Below are 20,440 nucleotides of genomic sequence, written 5' to 3'. Positions count from 1 at the left end.
TCAAATAATGGCATTGTGGATCTGCAAGGTCAACGACCATCGGAACAGAAGCTACTTCCACCAGGAATCTTAATCTCCACCCTGGATTATCCCTTGATCCTTTGTCCCTGTCTTTTTTGTTTAAAGAACATGCTGCCCAGATTAACAAACTGTACCCCCGCCCCCGCCCCCTTCTGTTTTTGCATATAAATCTCTTTCAACTTCTTTTGTATTCAGTGTGAACTTGAAAATGTAGAACAAATACGAAAGTACTTGTTCAAAGTCCCGGTTTTCACTCACCCTACGACGTAGATGTAGAGATATTCTCAAGCAACCGTTCCTTCGTGCTGCATTGGGTATTAATGTGTATGTATATAGATTTATATACATACAGTACATATATATATATCTATATGTGTGTGTATGTATATATAAGTATATATGTATACATATAAATAGATATATGAATATACAGTATATACATATATATATGTAAGTATATACAGTATATACATATATATATACATATATATATATATATATATATATATATATATATTTATATATATATATACTGTATACTGTATATATATGCATGTATGCATGTATTTTAATCTATATGCATATACATCTATACATAAATATATACATATACATATAAATTTATATATATATAATATATATATATATATGTGTGTGTGTGTGTGTGTGTTTACGCAAAAAAAGCTCTTCAAAGCATAAGCAATCGTTAGATGAACCAAACATACTATTCAGAGCAAGATAAACAGACAGACAGATACAAAAAGTATATGCGTCGATGTGCCTATACGAATATGATTCAGATGCTTACCAGGAGGCGGCACTATTTCCGTAGGATCGATGAAGTAGGTGAAGCCTGCATCACTCACACAGGAATCATAATTGATCGTGATTTGACAGGATCTCCGATTTTTGGCGAGGGAACTCTGCAGGTTGAACCCAATGCATCCTTCAGCTGAAATTGACAAGTAAAAGAATGTATCGAATCTCTTACTACCGCTGTGTAATAATGTGAAAGTAATGTTCACGTTGTCCATAAACTAGTTGACTATTTTTTTAGTTCTACTTTTTTGAAAGAAAGCTTCAATATATTGGGCTATAAATATTTTTTGTAATGTATATGTTCTGTTCTCTTTGTTAGTGAACTCGCAGACTATTTTTTTCTTTTTTTTTTAAAGAAAGCTTTGATATATATGGCTATACATATTTTTATAATGTATACGTTATGTTCTCGTTATCAATTATCAATAAACTCGCTGATGGAAAATATAGTGAAGAGAATAATATTCTCTTCATTATTTTTCATTTTTATTTTTCCTAAGAAAGCTTCCATATATAAGGCTACAACTATTTTTTTGTAATGTATATGTTCTATTCTTGTTGTCATAAGCTCGCAAAAGGAAAATATATTGAAGAGGGTATTTTTTAATTTGTATATTTTTTAAACGTGTGAACTAAGAAAATTTAGTTATACTGGGCTACAGCTAAGAAAGACTTATCTTCAAATCTCGATGATAAAAGTTGGGGGTGGGGGATAACAGGATAACAGAAATTATAGGGAAATAAAGCTTATCCATTAGACGATAGTGCATAAAAAACTGTACATAAAAGCTATAAAATGAATATTCAGTGTATAAAAAACAGAGCCAGTTATAATTTGCAAACCTTATTCACTTATCATTTCGCCAACCAGAAGATGTCTTTTGTGTTCTCTCCCAGTTTGTACGAAAATCTGCTTGCCCAGAGGAAAGATAAATGCCCCGAAGCCCCCTTTTCATTGAAGATTAAAACATATTTACCCATTCAGGGCCTCTCTAGAATAAAGAAAAAAAGATCTCTTCGTCTAAACTGGACAATGACGGCAATTCCCTCAAGACCGATATCTAATACTCTTCATCTACAGAAATTTGTGACACCTACATGGAAATTATATTGACAAAATTCTCGGCTATCAGAATTTAATAGCTTGACTTAATAATTCCGAAATGCGATTCCGTGCTGAAACAGAATGTTTAATCATCACTATTTCTACCTTGCTTTCCTCCCTAGGCGAAGTTAGTATCCCGACATAATCATAAGTTCGTTAAGTGATAGGGCTAATTTTAGATCAAGAAAGAGAGAGAGAAAAAAAGACTGAGAGAGAGAGAGGGAGATATACTCAAGGACATTGATAACCATAGGCACATTGGTTCATTCTCTCTCTCTCTCTCTCTCTCTCTCTCTCTCTCTCTCTCTCTCTCTCTCTCTCTCTCTCTCTCTCAAAGTATCCAAAGTACATTTACCTCGATGGCAGGCTGAGGCGCAAGCAGATAAAGAAGGAACAGTTATATGTCCGATGACCTGACCACATCGGTTACCTTCGTTATACATTTGGAAGAATGAGGAGGATCCCGCTACCCCCTCCACCAGTATGCCAATCATCGTCATAGTCATCACGATCATCGAAACCGCCACCATGTCTTTTGTAACTAAAGGATTCGACATTATCCTTATCAATATCTGCTGAAAAAAAATGAAATCAGATGAAAGTTGATGGGACTTCAATGGTCGACTTCTTTTCCGGCTGACCCACCTTTCAGAATGGCCACATTGTGACCTATAAATAAACATCACGCTTACCAGTTAAATATAGTGCATGGTTATATGTATGCATACAAGTATAAACACATAAACAAGCTTCTGGCAGTGCATGCATACAGATGGATTAATCTGTATTTGCGTACTCACGTAAACTGAATAATATGACTGAATTCATTTTGACGCTTTTGGAGAAACTGAGGACATTCTCATTACTTCTCTTTCTCTTTGAAGTATGAAAGGGGAGATTTTAGAAATCTCTTTAGTTTCTATAGTTGATTCCTTTTCAGATTTTTGACCAGGTTGTACATCCTACATCTAACTTAACATAAAAATGACAAAGTGTGTTTAATACTGTGTAAGGCAGTTTTGTACGATTATATTCTGCTACGAAGAAATTAATTACAAGAAGTCCTGAGTATTCAAATGTCGCCACGTATCGAAAAACGTCAGACTAAATCTTTTCAAAATCCGCCTAAACATTTGAAGTCCTTGATCATGTTTGGTTTTAAGGATGAGTATTTACCTCTTCCGTAGGAATTCTTTTCTTTCGGTTCAGCAACCGAGGTGTCATTGATGGTGTTATTTTGAAAGGGGAGAGGGTTTAGATTCTGAAAGTTTCAATGTGATCTCCATTTCGTACTTTTTCATTCTTGGAACTGAAAACTCGTAGTAATTGTTCTCCGAAAACCTTTAAAAAAAGCTTTTGTTAATGATTACATAATCTGGTGTTATCAAAACTTCGAGATGCAACGCTCAACATATATGATATTAAATAAACTTTCGGCATTATTCTAAAAAATTAATTATAACAAAACCTGTTCTAAAGAGTTTGTTACTGTGTGCAATTAGTGAAGGCTCCTGGGATGAGACCTTAGAAAAGAATCTTTTGCCATAATGTTTTGTTAGATTCCTCTAAACTTGATTTGTATCTCCCTCATTTACATGTTATCATATCCATATGATAAATATTTAATAACGTTTGTTCTGCTTCATTTCTTTGCCGTTTTACTTTATTTTTGAGTGGGTAGGTGGGCCGGGGAGCGACGGTTACATAGATTGTTTCTTATGCACGCTTGACTTCATAAAACAATCGCAGGTAAACATATGAAATATGTTAACGCATACACAGAAAATATAGTTGCACTGAAGTCCATAACTTACGTGAGTCCTCTGCACCGACTTTCACAAAACCGGCGCCCGTGAAGGAAGGGTGACTTATAGGAGAGGCAACCCTTCCGTGCTTGTCCGCGACCTACCTTTCGTGTGCGAAGCGCATAACAGAAAAATAAATCTTTACTGACAAGTGCAATACATAGAAATTTCATTCGTACCCAGCGCTGATGAATTAGTCATCTAGCAAGACTGAAAGAATTAAAAAAAAAAAAGGGGTGAACACAAATTCGGCTCACTTGTCATCAAATGGAACAATGTTTACTTTCTTCGGGGTTACAGCTCAGTGGCATTCTTTGCATATTCCAGGAATTGTATGAATTTTCGTTGCTTTCTTTGTTTTTTTTGGCATTCTCGCCCTTTGCCAATTTCCGTGTTTCCTGTACTCTTTTCTCTCGAGGTTGATTTTTTTTTTTTTATCAGGCATGAGCTGGATCAGGAAATTGGGCTTCTCGTCCCAGCGGTCTTTTCCCCATAGAAAACAAAAAGAATCATTGACCCATTCACCCTCTATCTGCCGGAAAAAGGTGAACCACATGTGCAGAGATCTTGCACAATATTAGCCGCTTCATATATACGTACCTGGAAGTATCACCAGCAGCAATCTAAACCCTTCAAGATAGACTGTGCCATTCGATCGTTTCTCGCACGCACTTCATTGCTGCTTATATAACTCGGGCCCCTTGTCTTCCAGTGCTTTTACACAGTCCCCAGCACTTTCTTGGATACTCTCTCCTGCACAGAAACGTGCAGAATTATATATTCTTTCACAAAACCATCGTGAGTAAACGGGAATGGTTTACAGCACTGTGACCACATATCCTACTTTGAACGTCTGTGTGGTATACGTAGGACTAGCTGCCCGATCCCTTGTGGAAGATTCTGTTAGGTATTTCTCTAGGGCAACATGATTATATATATATATATATATATATATATGTATATATGTGTATATGTATTTATGTTATATGTATGTATGACTTAATCATGAAAATATGGAATATATATATATATATATAAATAAAGACAAAATATATATATGTATGTGTGTGTGTTGTGTGTGTGTGATAATCATGAAAATGTATGAATATATAAATACAAAATATATATATATATATATATACATATATATATATACATATATATATATATATATATATATATATATATATATATATATATATATATATATATATATATATATATATATATATATATATATATATATATAAATACGAATGTCTTTTTTTACTGTAATCTAACAGTGCTCTATATAGCTTATAAGGCTCATAAAACATTGTTAACACGGCAGACCAATATATTTCGATTGACTATAACCTAGATTCCTTAGACAGGAAGTACCTTTTCTTTGAACGTGAGTTCCAAAAATGTTCCCTTGTGCCTGTTTTGCAGAGTCTTGTAGTCTTCTCTAAGAGGCTGGTCTATGTTTTCCTTTCTATCTAATCTCCCTTCACGGCCCAACATTATTAAGGGATACGGGGAGCAGAGGTATATATATATATATATATATATATATATATATATATATATATATATATATATATATATATATATATATATATATATATATATATATATATATTAGAAGTAATCTCATATACCTATTATTACGCAATGAAAATGGCTAACAAAATCTCACAATCATGCCCCGCAATCGTTGCTTTTAGCAGCTTGATTGTCGCCAAGTGTAATTTGGTTTGTTTACCAGCGATAAAGGCTCAGAGAATTGTTCCAGCTCTGGCACGCAGGAGATGTTGACACAAGAAGCCCCCGCTGCCGCTTCTACTCTGTTTACCCTGTACAGGGAAATTGTCTGACTAATACTCGTATGTCCGTGCAGAAAAATCGCCTGAGTCAACTCTGATGAACGAAAACACACTACCAACTCTCGTTCACCGAAAGGAATTTCTTTCTTTTCTTTTTGTGCGTAAATTACTTTTGGCATGATTTTCACGAACACTAATTCTTCTGATCTCGCTTATAAATTTGATAACTGCATTTGAATGAGCTTAACACATGGCGACATGCTCATAAGGTCTAAGGTATGCCAGATATTTAGGGACACAAGCCTTGGATGGTCATATCCGTTAACTATTTCTCTCCATCGTTGATCGAGTCTCTTCCCAGTCTTCTCTACTTCTATGTATGTGAATATGTTCCTATACATAGTAATATGCTTTCGGATGTAGGCTATTTGCAACAAGAGCTGGATACGTGTGTATGACTGTGCGTAGGTTTTTACACTATATATATATATATATGTATATATATATATATATATATATATATATATATATATATATATATATATATATATATATATATATATATATATATATATATATATATATATATATATATATCTTGTGTATACTTCCACAATAGTCCCGTGGATGAAGAATATAAGGGATCCTCACATACAGTGGCGTCGCTATGGGGGGGCCAACGGGTGCCCGGGACCCTCCTATCACATGCTTGGCACCCCCAGTTGAAATTCCCTTTGTAGTTAAACTTTAACCCTTTGGTGGTCAAAAGCAGAATTACATTTTTTGGCTTTATCATAAATGACATGTTGTTTGTTATGATATTTTGATCCAGCTTAATGTTATCAACTTATGTATGAAGTGATTGAAGCTCTAGTTACTGTTTTGAATAAGTTGATGATATGCATTATTTTGATATATTTACATGACAAGGATATTATACCATAGTTGAAAATTAAAATGATAATAGAAATTAGGTTAGTGTTGAATATAAGGTTGTGAGGAAATTTACATTACAGTATTTGATACATTTGCATATAGTAAGAGTTGAAAGTTAATTGAAAATTGAGTTCTGTCATTTCAAATACAGGTTTACTAATTACTAATACTATTATTTTCCTATATTCACATTCGAGAATAGCAGCCTAACTACTAATTACAGCACTGGTACATTAGTTTTGTGTAATTTTCCTTGGCCCCCCAAAAAATATCTTGGCCCCATCTAGGCTCCCCCACTGATGTAATGCCAGCCACGCCACTGCTCACACAAAATTGAAAAGTCATTTTCTGGCTAATAAAGATGACTTCATAATAGTCTTGGCACTCCTTTTATTTTCATATGAGGATCTTTATATTATATATATATATATATATATATATATATATATATATATATATATATATATATATATATATATATATATATATATATTTTAAATGCTGATGGACTAGCATCGTCTATTATTTTACGACACTTCCAGTTAACAACACCCTTTAACAAGAAGACGATGCCCAAAAAACAATCCACAAAACTACAAAACTAGCAAACATGATCTGAATGCTACACCACTCAGCCAAAGCGCCAGCTGTGCCTGAATGCACCTCCTTATCCACGGTGAAAGATGGAGTCGTTTTATATATATATATATATATATATATATATATATATATATATATATATATATATATATATATATATATATATATATGTGTGTGTGTGTGTGTGTGTGTGTGTGTGTGTGTGTGCGTGTGTTTTTTTCTGGTTCTCAACAAGTCTACCGGGAAGAGGTTGCTATAGGGCCCTTGGTAAGGATGAGATGAAGAGGACATTAAGGGTGTATGGTGGGAAGGGCAATTTGGCAAAGCGATTATGAGTTTTTAATACAGAAGAAAAATTCTTGCTCTAATATTCCGACAGGAAAGTGACTTTTAATGTAGAAGGGTTTATGTGTTAAGGGTTTGTTATGTCTTCTTAGTGTTTTATCGCTGGGATAAGGAGAGAAGTGAGGGAAACGGTAATAGATATAGGGGCAAATGTGTTAAGGAAGGCGGTTTTTAGTGGAGTGCGGAATGGCTGATGTTGGCAGGTGATGCAGTGCCAAGTGATGGTAATGAATAAAAACTGCTGACAGTGATAGGCTGATGAATAAAATTCAAAAACTTTTGTAAGAGGAGAAAGTTAAAAGCAAATGTTGAAAGTATGGTCTTAATAACAAATCGGAGCTTAGAAGATGTAAAAAGTGATTGTTAGTAAGAGGGTGCCTGAAGGATGTAGGTAGTTGGTTTTTGCAGATATTTAAAGACAGACGTAACATCTGAAGGTACAAAGGTACAAGCTGTGAATCACAGAATGTAGTAGAAGACCTATACAAAGTTTGAAACGGAAGAGGTGTGTCAAGGGAGCAAAAGTTGAAATATATGAGAGGATTGTTGAGCCCACTCTCCTTTATGGAAGTGAAGTGGTGAATTGTAGAAAAAATGTAGAAACTGTTGAGATATTAGAAACCACGAAGTTGTGGTAGAGATACTAGTTTAGGCAAAAGAAGACCACGAAAATCCTGGTTAAGTGGTTGAAACAGGTACTTGAAAGTAATTTCGATAGTCGATGCGAGATTGGGCCAAGTGGAGCACTGTTTATTGTAGATCGTCTCACTGTTGATGAATCTTCTGTATTTTGACGATGGTGGCTTATCCAGTTATTAGATGAAAGCAACAGTGCTGCTACTTAGTTCTGCAGGAAACAATGCAGTGTTTATGTTTCCCGTGTTTATGTGAATGTCCATGTTATAGTGTCGCCTATCCTTAAAATCAACCTAACGAAAACGTCTTTGTAGCGAGGCACCTAGGTTTATTTTGCGATTTAAAACAAATAATAGCTGTAACGTCATTTCAGTATTAATGTTATCTACACAATGAGTTTATTAGGCTCAGTGATTTCGTTATTCTAGCTTATTTGATTCATTATCTCAGTCAGTCAGTCAGCCACTTCCTTTATCTTTTATTTGTTTATGACTCTAACAAAGTGCTTACGTGACTACATAGGCTATTCGTGTGGGTTTCATTTTGCGAAGGATCGCAGAATTAGATATATACTAAAAACACTGAATTTTTGTTCATGGTTGATTTGCCTCTATCGAGTTTGCTTGTTATTTAAACTCCGGCATTGTGAACTATATAGTATGATTTTTAAACCGTTTTCTAGTTGTTTATTTATCTACTTACGGACTGATTAAATTCATTCATACATCGCTCTGAAGCTTTCCTTATGTATATACACTATATATATATATATATATATATATATATATATATATATATATATATATATATATATGTGTGTGTGTGTGTGTGTGTGTGTATGTGTGTGTGTTTATATATATATATATATATATATATATATATATAAATATATATATATATATATATATACATATATATATATATATGTATATCTCTTTCCCTCAACATTTGCCTGCAATATTGTAAAACATTTTCAGTGTAATGACCTTACATTTTTCCCTCCTTTATTATTGTTACAAGCCATTTCCATGTATAACTCTACTTGCTTTATATAAAGTGACTGCGGGGACTCACCCTCGTAATTCGTAAATCTGTACTACAGACGTTTAAAGTGATATACGATAAGTTGGCGTGTGGGTAGAGAAGGTTACGTATTTATCGCAGCGTTAGCAAATTCAGTTGGCTTTGTTCTTGGACCACTCAAATAAAACGCCACGTTTCCAGACTCGCTAATACAAGACTACTCCCCCGCTCCCCCCACCATACCCACGTTCAACAAGCCTTCCTCTCCTCCACCCCCACCCCAGCTTAACCTTTGTAATTTGGGTTGCAACTTTGAAATCTGACCCATATTTCAGCGGCTCTTTAATTTTTACTAATTTAAGTCACTTAAATCTTGAAGGATTTCACACAGACCATAAGTTCTTGTAGTTAATGCCATAAAACGGTTGTTTGGTATACAAGCGCTTGTCCATGCGTTTCTCATGGCAACCAGTTTATTTGTTAATTTGCAGTCCTTTATGTCAACTATATTTCTTTTAAACCCCGTGGCATGTTATCCAAGCTCTTTTCATGTTGAAGTTATAGAGGAATTTGTGACAGGTCTTGCAATTAATTTTTTTTTGGCAAACTGCAATTGCGCAAAACAGCGTTGCAGCATAGTCCTCACAATTTGACATTTTTTTTTTATATTCAGGATCGAACCCAGGCCTTTCAATTGAAAGGCAAGGGCGCTGCCCACTAGGCCACACAAGTCAAAAGAAGTTGGAACCTGAGAGCAACTGCACCCAAGGACTTACCTGAGCAAGCTAACTGCTTGCATACCAGCGAGTTTTCACCAACTTCCCGACTCAGCAATGACCCAATTGACAGCATTTCATTGAATTATCCCTTCTGAGTGAATAAGATAGAGTATATATATATATATATATATATATATATATATATATATATATATATATATATATATAAATTATATATATATATATATATATATATATATATATATATATATATATATATATATATATATATATATATATATATAAATAGAAATCATCAACACACAATCACGTGTGGAACAGAAATAAATTTCTGACTCACGTCGGGATAGGTCTCTCAGGTAGGGCGTTACCCACTTGTATGGCCCAGTGGGTAACGCCCTTGCTTTCCACCTGAGAGACCTGGGTTCTGATATGATATGAGTCAGAAATTTATATATATATATATATATATATATATATATATATATATATATATATATATATATATATATATATATATATATATATATATACTAGGAAATTTCTTCTTTGAGAAATTATTTCCCTTTGGTCAATAAGTACAACCCACAACTACCTGATCCCTATATGCCTTGTCCACATTGACTGGAATTCAATCGTCACAATGGTAACCCGTTGCGTTGTATCAGCAATTTCAGACTATTTATGGTAAGCGGAAAAGAGGCTAAGGAATTAACGACTTGCTCTCCCAGTCCTGCCCTTGCTTTTATGCATCGATAAAAATAAGTAAAAATCTAATAGGTAGGTATGAAAATATTTTACAATTCTGTCCCTTTACCTTTCAAAAAAAAAAAAAAAAGAAGAAGAAAATTATCCTTATTTGGCTTACAAACGGAGATATGGTCATATTTCACACTAAAACATAAATATAGGGTTTTAATTGCTGTTCGAACAATAAAACTGGGTGGCAGTTTTAAAGAGGAAACGAAGTAAAAACAGAAGCTAAAAATAAGTTATGTGAAGTCATAAATTTCCTGTCTTTGTAATTGAGGCCACTTTTTCCATTTGTCGTAAGTTAAAAGGGCGAGCCATTCGCTAGAGTGACTTCCATCCGTGAAATTAAAACCCCATAATTTCCTTCAGGCATCATTGAGCTAATGTTAGGTTATTTTTCAGTCCCGCCCATGAGCAGGTAATTATGCCTCTGGGGAGCCAAGAAAAGTAAAGTAAACATAATCTGCTTCGATTTATCATGCCACCCACCTGACATAATTCCATCCACCTATTTTATTTTGTTTATCAGCAAACAAAAAGCACCTTCCTTTGGTTACATAGAACCCACATAGCCACACATTCAAGTTCCGAGTGGCCCTTCAGAGTCTGGTTTTCCTTCAGGAGGAAAGAGCGCACTTCTCTGCTCCTCCAGCCAGGAAAAGTATCAGGTGCTTTTATTCCTTTATTGGGCAATCTCTTCTCAGTGGGGCGACTCCGGACTGGTTCTTCACCGTCTTCCTCAAGATGGTCAGTGAATTTTTCACCCTGTATATTTTAAATCAGAAAATTAAATTTTGTGAACATGTTAGAAATGTGTTCTGCAAACAAATGCTTGAAAGATAAATTGGAAAAATGTTTATAACACTTGAATAACGATGCCTTTAGAAGCATTATAAAATTCCGAATTCTTCTAATTTCAAATATCTCATTCATTTCACAGAATGAATCTAAATATAAACAATTATATAAAACAAGCGTTTAACACATTACATGACTGTCATCAGCTGGCGAAATTATGCATTCTCAACATGTTCATCCGCTCTGGAAGGCAGTTTAGCTTAGAGGACTGGATCCACTAGTGCGCCTTTCTAGACCTAAGGAAATTTAATGAACAAAGTCTGCACTTGCATGTTTACATATGTACGACTCTATACATATACAGCAACGTTATACAGTTATGTTTTCTACTACTTAGATGACGAAGAGAGAGCGGTTTCGTTGCTGGACTTCTTCCCTCATGACTCTTCTTGTGATGGTGACAGCGATGTCTGGGGCATTTTCTGAGATGCCCGTGGGATCGTCTCTCTACCAGAGGTCCAATGAAAGCAGCCGATGCGGTCACGTAATTGGACAGACTCATGTGCCATCTTTGGCAATGTGCGCTGCTATCTGCAGCGAAGGTAGAAACGAAGTATATTTATATCATAATGCATTTTTGTGGCTTTACACTGCTTTATTTTCTGGTAACCAATTCTTAATGTTTTATTCCCTACACAAGGAAAGAATTAATTATTCATTTCTTTAACCGTTGTTTATAGGTATAAAACCACCTGTTTCTATACATCTTAAACAATTATAAAGATTTAATGTGAGATTTTCTTTATTTACCATATAAAAAATTTCATTTGGCATTCCCTAATGAAAAGGAAACTCTGGAACTACTTCTAAAATTGGTATCAGCGTCCCGATATCAACAAAGTACTTAAAACAATACCCTTCTTACGATCTTGCAAGTGCGTGGAGATGCTATTTATTTTACGGTTCATACAAAGATTTTCGTATCATCACTAATAACACTGGTCTGCTACCGGGAACTTTTAGCAGTATATTTTATCAATATCTTCTAAACTACTATGTTATTTTCTCCTCAAGTAAGTTTAAAGCAATGAAGTTGAGCTATAAAGTATAATCAGGAAATCATGAAAATGTATAAAGCTTGAAAACCTTGACTAAAAACCCTCATTTTGCGGAAGAAAGACCTCTAGAAACGTTTTTCAATGTTATGTGAAACAGTTTTCATGAAAGAAACCGAAACTGTGCAGAGAAAGCTGTGCAACTTTCCTAAGGAATCCGTCTACTCTGTTCCATAGGGCATTTCACCCTTCTCAAGTTCTAATTTGCAGAAACCTAGAGAACAAGCCAGTGTATAGTGCGATCACAAATTAACAACCTTTTAGTATCAGTCAAAGACAATGGTTTATGTTGTCTTTTAAATGAGTCTTAATATCCTTACCTTCATAATAACCTCATTACTATTAGATGATCCTTGACAGCGTCCACATAATTTGGACATAAGCTAAATGTTTTTTTCTCTCTTCCGTTTAGTAGGCAACTGTAAAGGTTTTAACCTCGAAGGTCGTAATTCAAGATATCAGAGGTCCTGCCAGCTTACAGACTCAAGGGACTCCTGCGTTGCAGACATTGCCTTCAACTTCTATGTAGGACCTCTTGCTTTTGCAACAGAAAAGTCTACAGTTGCTACATCGCCAACCGCAACCACAACAGGTTCTACAGTATCACTTGGTACCAGTCAAGGACCCATGAGCTCTGGTTCTCTGACATCTAGCTCGATGCAGTCTACAGAGACTGAGTCTACTGTGTCTACTGATCTTTCAACTGCTGTATCTTCTAGTACTAGTCCAACACCATCCACAACCACTCTTACCACTCCTGGTTTTACTACACCATCTAATCTCACTACAGCCTCAAGCATTACAGCTATATCTATAAATTCACATCCTGCGACAGCCACAGTTGACTCATCCGCTACAGAAACATCCACAGTGCCAAATACTTCTGAGATATCGACTGCTACTGCTTCATCGGCTGTAACTTCCGCTAGTTCTGCGGTCTTTACAACAGCCATTATTTCCACAACAGATTCAACTGTATTTCCTACTTCAACTGCACCCTCCGGCGCAACAACAAGTTTCCAAAAAAGTACTAATACTACTATAACTTCCACTTCTGCAACATCAATAACAACATCAGAAACAACTTCGCAGTCAACAACTGATAGTACTTCAGGGTCAACTAGTACAGCAACTTCAACAAGCAGCCCCACTTCCAAACAATCCACTTATAGTACATCTAAAACAAACACTGTGACGGCCGCATCGACAGTCACCACAACGACATCATTACGTAAGTTAAACATATATACTGTATATATATGCGTATATACTGTATGTATGTATATATATATATATATATATATATATATATATATATATATATATATATATATATATATATATATATATATATATATATATATATATATATATATATATATATATATATATATATATATGTGTGTGTGTGTGTATGTGTGTGTCCATGTACCCCCCAACAGTTCGTTAGGATATAGCGTCACCTTTCCTGGCACCGATTGGCTGATAGGCCTAAGGAGAAGTGCCAGAGCCAATCACGTCCAGGAGAGAAGAAATCGGGGTCTGTGAGGTACTAGAGGGCTGGACGAAGATGCTCAAAGGCGTCCGCTTGAGCAGGCAAAGAGTTTTTGTTCAAGTTAGGAGAAAGACGCACATCCCCTTGCTACCTCCGTCGGTTTCTCCCTCAGCCTCTAACTCTCGCTTACTGTAGATTTTAGTTTGCTTAGATACTTGGGCCCTTGTGTAAGTTTTAGATAATGCAAATCATTGTTAAATTTACCCCCTGTGTCTTATTTAAGCATGACCCACAGTAGTGCAGCCGGACCAGAGTAAGTAGACCTCATTAGAGGTTGGGGTCATATATGCTGTATATATATATGTATATATATATATATATATATATATATATATATATATATATATATATATATATATATATATACATATACATGTAATACTTCTCAAATTCTTCGCTCTTTGGATATGCTTGTCACTACAAAGGCTTAGGCCCAAGTGCAAGAAATCTGAAGTAATCATAATGTCTGGTAGCGGGAAACGAACCCGCATCCCATAATAACAACGAGGTCACTTTGCCGACCTGACCTAACGGGGAACTAACCCACGTCCCATAATCACAACAAGATCATGTACCTAGACCGTGACGTTGCCCACCTAACCTCGTGGTCAGGTCGGCAATGTGACCTTGTTGTGATTATGGGACTCAGGTTCGTTACCCACAACCGGACATCGTAATTACTTCAAATATCTTGCACTTGGATCTAAGGCTTTGTAGTGACAAGCGTATCCAAAAAGAGCGAAGAATTTGAGAAGTTAAGAGGCACTGTGGCTATTGCAATTATATATGTATCTGGTAAATAGGGACCACTAGAGTCAACATATATATATATATATATATATATATATATATATATATATATATATATATATATATATATATATATATATATATATATATATATATATATATATATATATATATATATATATATATATATATATATATATATAATATATATATATATATATATATATATATATATATATATATATATATATATATATATATATATATATATATATATATATATATATATATATATATATATTTATACATATATATGCATATATATATTATATATTCAGCTGTTAATAGGCAATTTACCCTGATAGGTCATCCAAAAGACAACAATAATAATAATAATAATAATAATAATAATAATTCAGCGTACGGATCGCATGGGATATAAGAAAAATGGAAATTGTACTGACACCTTTTATATAAGAGATGATAATTATTACCAGGAAATTGGCTCGTAGAATCGAAAAAAACGGACATTTACAGAGCGTCTTGATTTTTAGACAGCATTAGAAAGGGTCACTTGAAAATGGACGAATCAAAAGACAATGCATAATCTGAGGTAGCAATGGATACCCGACAAGGGAGCCTGAGGTCTCTTCTCTGGTGTAAGGACGCCTCACTTGAAATACTTCGGACTCCAAAGTCAAGCCCTAAACTTTGAAATATTTATTATATGTCCAAATGTCTCAAGGGAACTGATAATACCAAGGAAAACTGGGTGTGTAAGGAGAGAGAGTGAACACACGTTTTCCCAACAGGAGCCCAAATGAAGAAAAAAAATCTTATAGATTTGGAGGACCATAAAATATCGGTTTTATGCCATGGCTAAATACAAACATAAGGTACTAGCTGAAGACACTGATCTTCAATCCCTCGGCAATCAGCCATTAGTACGTGAATTGTTGTTATCTTTATCATTACTTTCTATTTCTATTATAATGCCTGGGTAAGGTAAATCAACGAAAGTATTTTGTTTCGTTTGTCACAAAAGTTGTCACAAAATTTGTCATAAAAGTTTGTCACAAAAGTTGAGATTTACTTTACCTAAATAAGTCCTTGTTCTTCTATCAATAATCGTCTTATTATGATATTTCCCTTTTTGATTTAACACATGCTTCAATAGTAAAAATCATAGAACACTTTATAAACGGTATTTATGTGTACAATGTGTACATGAGCCCCTTTTAAACCCTAAAATCATTCTAGGCAACGAGAATCATTATATGTAGCGACCAAAAAGGGAAAAGAGCGACTGGGCTAAAATTTAGACACGAAAAATATATAATTAAGGAAAGATTTTTTAAACTTCGTAAGCGCTGTACTGTAAGAGCAGTAACTGGAAGTTTTCAGGTATGATGTTAAAGTAATACAGAGCATGAAGATGATCTGCCTGTGTGTTTCAAGAGAAACACACTCAAAGATAATTCTGAGTCCAGTGTTTAACAGGAGGGCATCTTCCAGGGTAACAGACAGATTAGACTCGCGTAAAACTATAAAAATACACCGGAATTTTCTCCTTAAGTGTTTTACGTGCATGCTGAAAAAGGGAAAAGGGAACCTCCGGAAATTAACTTCGGAGAAAGCAAGGAAAGATATAAATTAAAATCCGGCTATGACATGGAATACTGAACAGTGCTTATCAAGTGTAATAAATGTATTGAATGAAAGGTGTGGAATGTTATATGAAAAAACTTATAGAGAGAAAAAAAAAAAACAAAGCGGAAAAGTGCACACCTAATTGAATGGGAAAAGTAGAGAAAGGGAAAACATTTATTCAAAGTATAGGTAAATTATACGTTCAGATAAATATCCAGTAAACTGACGAATAGCAATGGCGAGAGAAGTTCAGGCCTAGAGGAAAGATAAAAAAGAAAAATATTAATGGAGATTTACAGATGGCTAAACCTCTAGTCGTAAGACATCTGTTATTTCTGCTGCTAATAACGGTACCTGAGACATCATTATCATAATTATTGGAAGATATTTTTTTTATATATAATTTGTCTTTGTTTGATAATGAAGGCAAATGAGGAAAAAAGCCCCTGTGTACTTTAGCTAGACAGCTACTGTGTTCTTATTTATCAGAAATTCACGAGCAAAAATTCCACACTCTGGTATATTTTTGCGACTCTTTATATCATTTGAGTTTCAGCGTCATTTCTTACAAGTTTGTGTGTCTAATACATGCAAATGCATGTATATTTATACACATATCTATCTATCTATATATCTATATATCTGTCTATCTATCTATCTATACATATAGATAGATAAATAGATAGATAGATAGATAGATAGATAGATAGATAGATAGATAGATAGATAGACAGACAGATATATATATATATATATATATATATATATATATATATACATATATATATATATATATATATATCATCTGTATGATAGGGCAAAATGTGGTCTTATTTCAAACCATTTTTATAATGACTGGCTGTTTCCATTTTTCCCCGTTCTCCCGTCAGCCCTTTTCAGCTGCTCTTCTTCTGTGTTTGGAAAAGTCCTCGTAGGAGTCAAATTGATTCAAAGCCAGACTTCCCAGTTGTCCTTCTACATGAAGGACGTCACCCTCGTTTCGAATTCCGAAGATATAATAGCTCCATCAGAAATTTGTCAAGCGGAATACGCCGTCACAAACGTGGAGTGCGATCTGTCACAGGTCACTTGTAAGTAAGCACATTTTTACTTTCATTCACAAAATGACAAGACACTAGCAGCTTTGTTTGATACAGATTTAGAAGAGATTCAGATCCAAAGAATAGTAAAGTTAATTATGTCGTATGATCTACTGTCATCAGGAGACATCACAGGCCTAATTGCTTTTGGGTGGGGGTTCCAGTTATATGCTCTGCTTTTTATGGAAAGTCTTTTAAAAATTAATCGAAAGAATGCATTACCTTAGACAGTTAGTTTTTTTAGATAAGTTATTTATAATGTTAATATATTCCATTTATGAAACCACTTGACAAGGGATACAAAACAAGCATAAACTATAGCAACTTTAAAGACTAAAATATACAAGAATGATTCTGATATTGTAGCAAGTCGTTTAACCCTGAGAGGAGGTGTACTTTGAGTGTTTATTTACAGTATAATAAAAACCTGTAAAATTTTGACGAACGCTGCTGATTACTAAATTACCTCTCCCCACTTTTTTTCGCGACACAGGTCAAGAAACAAATGCTGGCATAAAGACGAACTGTCAGCTGATATCAGTAAGTAATTTTGAAGCCATATGTCCCTCCAACATGCTTGTCACCAGTGTTGGGGTATCAGGAGGAATAAACAAAGCGATTTATCGAATCAAGTGCTGTGAATCGAAGGAGTGGTAAGTCTTTTCATCAACCGAGAAAAAAACTTCATGAGATGTGTGTCTGGGGGCTGGAGAACCTAAAATGAAATTTGTATTTATAAGGTACAATTCCTCAAGAGCATAGTCCTTGGTGCATCAGAAGATTAAGGACACAGAACTATGGCTCAAAGTCAAGTTTAGTTAAATGGCCCTTTTTTATGGAACTTGCAACTCTTTTCACGCAATATGGCGCGTAAATACATTCAACTTGAAATTGGACTGGAATTTTCTCCGTCAGGCTTTTTAGATATACGTTCAACTTATCATTCATGGTTTAAGTATGATTTATAGCAGAATTAACATTTCACACTGTCCACCTTAGTGCACTCCTTTAAAAAAAAAAAAAAGTCAGGTTTCTTCGTGAAACTGGCATTCTTGATAAATGTTTTGTGTACTCTGGCTTCTGCTGGTTCTCGCGTAAATTTCAGTTTCTTTAACTCCCATTTCATCGTTTACTGCCTTTTCAGCCACGTTTAACCTTTCTTTTCATCTTTCAGTTATTATAATAATCCTCTGTTGGATACTACCTCAAAGCTATTTCTCCAAAAGGTCAATATGGTTATTTCTTAGATCCTTTGTTATTATTACTTACTAAGTATGTAAGGATTGTTCAAACTTGGCGCTCAAAATTATGCTTTATATTACTCTCAGCTGATGGGGTACCTTTATTACTTTTCTTACGGGTTTCTAATGCCTCAAGGGCATTTACAGTCGCCCATTTTCTCTTCAGATATTTAAGTATGTGCTGTTTCTTACTACTGAATTTATCTTGAGTTTTGACTGGATGTTCATGCTACTTGAATCCTCAAAAAGAGTCTCAGTTATAACATATGCACTTGAAATAAAAAAAAAATATATATCAAAGCATAAGCTTTTAAATGGCACTAAAATAATAGAAAAATAAATGTATCTCCAAGTGTTCTAGATTTCTTAACCAAACAGTCTCAGCGTTGTTGAAAGCGCTTCTTTCTTCTGGAGTTCAAATAGAACGTCTAGCTTATCATCTTAGTCATGATTTAAATAAAAACTGTTGCCCAAATGATGTCTCTTTTCGGTCATGAATGAGAGGCGGAAAAAAGATCGTAGACGTCAAGAACGCGCGTGTAACTCGAGGGCTTCCTAAACAATATTTGTCCTGATAAAGCTGAAATTTCAAATAAGGTTGTTAGTAAAGTTTATGTAAAGTTTTGCTCTTGTGGTGAAATTTAAATTTCTGAACATTCCTCTTACATTTAGGCTACCCAATCACAGATTTTAAGTAAGATTAAAATCATGATCAGTGTAGGCTATTTCTTCCGCGCATTATAGACCAACTCTACACACCTCAGCAAAAAATACGACCATAAAAAACTATATCTTATTACTGGTAACGCACTTTTTCCCATCTCTTTTTCTCACGTGTGGACGTTCAGTTCTAAGAAAGCTTGTTCCTTATAGATGTCTCTCATTTTAGAAAATGATAAGGAAAATAACTTGTTTTCAACATTATCAAAATTATGCCATTTTTAGCATCTAAACCATAATGAGAGTGCCCCTTCTGAGGATCAATGGTTAAATAGAAAATCAAATTTAGAGGTTAAGAAATGAATGAAAACAGACAGGGGAAAAATAAATAAGTAAACAGAGGAATGGGAAGTTGGATACGTGCAACAATGAATCAATGGGTAATGTAATAGTCCATTTTCTTGGAAACAACTATATAATAAAACAGTATAGTTAAAACATTAAAAAAAAATTAGTATCTTGAAAAGGGCACGAATGTTACGTAAATTCCTCCAATTATAAGAGCAATTTATATCGATAAAGTCAGACATAAGTAAAATTCCAACTATTAAATCTGTCTTAAGATTTATTGTTTTCTTGATCACATAAATATACATATTCATATATTCTGTGCACCAATGTGGTACCCATTTTGAATCGGAAGCAAACTTATCTGATGCATGTATGTGCATACAGACATGCATGCACATAACCACATGAATATATATATATATATATATATATATATATATATATATATATATATATATATATATATATATTTACCGGTGTGTGTAATTATTTTCAGTATTATATGTAATTATCTCAGTTAACTCTTGTATGTTTTCCTATGTGTCCTACAATGTGATGTGTTATAACAAGTGTGACCCTTCGTTTCTGTTATAAAGGATTATTTATAATGATTTTCATTCAACCAAACCAAC

The 20,440-nt window shown here is 34.3% G+C and overlaps 1 protein-coding gene across 2 annotated transcripts in view; it reads left to right on the top strand.

Annotated features, from left to right (window-relative positions):
* Positions 1 to 20,440, top strand: part of ND-B17 (NADH dehydrogenase (ubiquinone) B17 subunit) — a 285,419-nt gene that overhangs the window by 247,434 nt on the left and 17,545 nt on the right. The window contains exons 1-3 of one of the 2 annotated variants that reach the window (XR_010857621.1): positions 12,772 to 13,732; positions 17,347 to 17,547; positions 18,050 to 18,209. The gene's annotated coding sequence lies outside the window, so the exon portion shown is untranslated. Of the gene's footprint in view, positions 1 to 12,771; positions 13,733 to 17,346; positions 17,548 to 18,049; positions 18,210 to 20,440 lie in introns of those variants that run through there. The other variant, XR_010857622.1, reaches the window with a different exon arrangement.

This window comes from Macrobrachium rosenbergii, chromosome 28 (assembly GCF_040412425.1).
Source record: "Macrobrachium rosenbergii isolate ZJJX-2024 chromosome 28, ASM4041242v1, whole genome shotgun sequence".
Classification (NCBI taxonomy): domain Eukaryota; kingdom Metazoa; phylum Arthropoda; class Malacostraca; order Decapoda; family Palaemonidae; genus Macrobrachium; species Macrobrachium rosenbergii.
The sequence above is the reverse complement of the archived record's forward strand: the minus strand, read 5'-3'. Positions and strand labels throughout refer to the sequence as shown.